The sequence below is a fragment of the Rhinichthys klamathensis genome, unplaced genomic scaffold (assembly GCF_029890125.1).
Source record: "Rhinichthys klamathensis goyatoka isolate OS25496 unplaced genomic scaffold, OSU_Roscu_1.1 h1tg000159l_1, whole genome shotgun sequence".
In the NCBI taxonomy this organism is placed as follows: Eukaryota; Metazoa; Chordata; class Actinopteri; order Cypriniformes; family Leuciscidae; genus Rhinichthys; species Rhinichthys klamathensis.
The window spans coordinates 796,827-799,204 of NW_026606693.1; positions in this window are offsets into that span (position 1 = coordinate 796,827).

Sequence of the window (2,378 nt, forward strand, 5' to 3'; positions counted from 1 at the left end):
TACAACTGAATCGCATCTGACTATTGCACTGAGAGCTATACATTGATTCATTTCATCAACTTTAATAATGGTAAATAATGTTCCACACTCTGGCAAAATGAAAAGAAATAATGAAGTGTGCATAAATCACCATGTAAATTCAAGACCCCAAATCACTAAGAAAATAAATTACGCCATACAGACATTGTTTATGATGCATACTTAGAAAACTCAAATGTTGAGCAATTTGTACTTTTGTTTCATGTTTTGTAAATATGGTTTTGCAAAGGCTTTTTTATCGCACCACTAGACATAGTCTGTCACAGTGTCTGGTTATGTTCCTGGTGTCCACTAGAGGTCCTCGTTCTCACGGTGTCATTCACATTATGAACTACATTCCCCACGATCCTTTGTCTCATCATTGCACTCAGCTGTTCCTTATCACTGATCATTGCACTCAGCCTATTCCCCATCATCATGATTGTCTTGTTCTGTGTATATATACCCTGCTTGTTTAGTGTTTGTTACGGAGTCCTTGTATTATGTTACACCACTTCCGAGTTCTGTGTTCTTGCCTGTTTCTTGTGTTTTGGATTGCTTATATGGATTTTGACCCTTGCCTGGACTGTTGTGAGTACGGATTACCCCATTAAAATACTGCGATTGGATCTAACCCCTGTTTCCCGTGTGTGTGTCGTGACAGAAGGACTCCGTCACAACTAGATCCAGCAGTATGTTTTGCAACATCTCTTCCCCAGCCACCGAGCGGGAGAGAAGGGAGTTGTTTAAGGGGACCCGGTTGGTAAAGTTCCGCGGGACCCGTGGAGGTCGTCATAGAGGAGGAGATAGAGAGATGTTTCACCTCCCGTCTGCCCAGCGAGAGACTGTTCACGCCCCGTCTGCCCAGCGAGAGACTGTTCACGCCCCGTCTGCCCAGCGAGAGACTGTTCACGCCCCGTCTGCCCAGCGAGAGACTGTTCACGTCCCGTCTGCCCAGCGAGAGACTGTTCACGTCACGTCTGCCCAGCCAGAGACTGTTCACGTCACGTCTGCCCAGCGAGAGACTGTTCACGTCCCGTCTGCCCAGCGAGAGACTGTTCACGTCCCGTCTGCCCAGCGAGAGACTGTTCACGTCCCGTCTGCCCAGCGAGAGACTGTTCACGTCCCGTCTGCCCAGCGAGAGACTGTTCACGTCACGTCTGCCCAGCCAGAGACTGTTCACGTCACGTCTGCCCAGCCAGAGACTGTTCACGTCACGTCTGCCCAGCCAGGGATTGATCAGGATATGCCCATTTGTGTGGCCGCCAAGGCTATGATGGATTACCTAGAGCGTCTGGCTCGGATCCTGGACATGCCAGGGTCTGCCGTTCCAGGATCGGAGCCTGTTCTTGAGCCGGTGCCCGTTCCTGAGCCGGAGGCAGAGCCGGTGCCTGTTCCTGAGCCGGAGGCAGAGCCAGTGACTGTTCCGGAGCCGGAGTTCATGTCGGTTCCGGACCCAGTTTTTGTGTCTGTGTTTGTGTCTGTGTTTGTGACTGTTTTTGTTCTAGTGTCTGTTCCCGAGCCGGTGTCTGTTCCCGAGCCGGTGTCTGTTCCCGAGCCGGTGTCTGTTCCCGAGCCGGTGTCTGCTGCTGCTCCCGAGCCGGTGTCTGCTGCTGCTCCCGAGCCGGTGCCTGCTGCTGCTCCCGAGCCGGTGCCTGCTGCTGCTCCCGAGCCGGTGCCTGCTGCTGCTCCCGAGCCGGTGCCTGCTGCAGTTCTTGAGCCGGTGCCTGCTGCAGTTCTTGAGCCGGTGCCTGCTGCAGTTCTTGAGCCGGTGCCTGCTGCAGTTCTTGAGCCGGTGCCTGCTGCAGTTCTTGAGCCGGTGCCTGCTGCAGTTCCTGAGCCGGTGTCCCCGCCACGGCCGCCCGAAGGGTCTTCGCCGCCCTGGCCGCCCGAGGGGTCTTCGCCGGCCTGGCCGCCCGAAGGGTCTTCGCCGCCCTGGCCGCCCGAGGGGTCTTCACCGCCCTGGCCGCCCGAAGGGTCTTCACCGCCCTGGCCGCCCGAGGGATCGTCTCCGCCCTGGCCGCCCGAGGGGTCTTCACCGCCCTGGCCGCCCGAAGGGTCTTCACCGACCTGGCCGCCCGAGGGATCGTCTCCGCCCTGGCCGCCCGAGGGATCGTCTCCGCCCTGGCCGCCCGAGGGATCGTCTCCGCCCTGGCCGCCCGAGGGATCGTCTCCGCCCTGGCCGCCCGAGGGATCGTCTCCGCCCTGGCCGCCTGATAGACTGTCTGTCTTGCCTTGGCCGCCGGTTGAGCCATCACCTCCTGTTCTGGTTCCCCTTCATGGACCTGGCCCCCCATCCCTCCCCCTGATTCTCCACCGCTTCACCTCCCACCTGGACTCTTGTTTGTTTGTATGGTCTT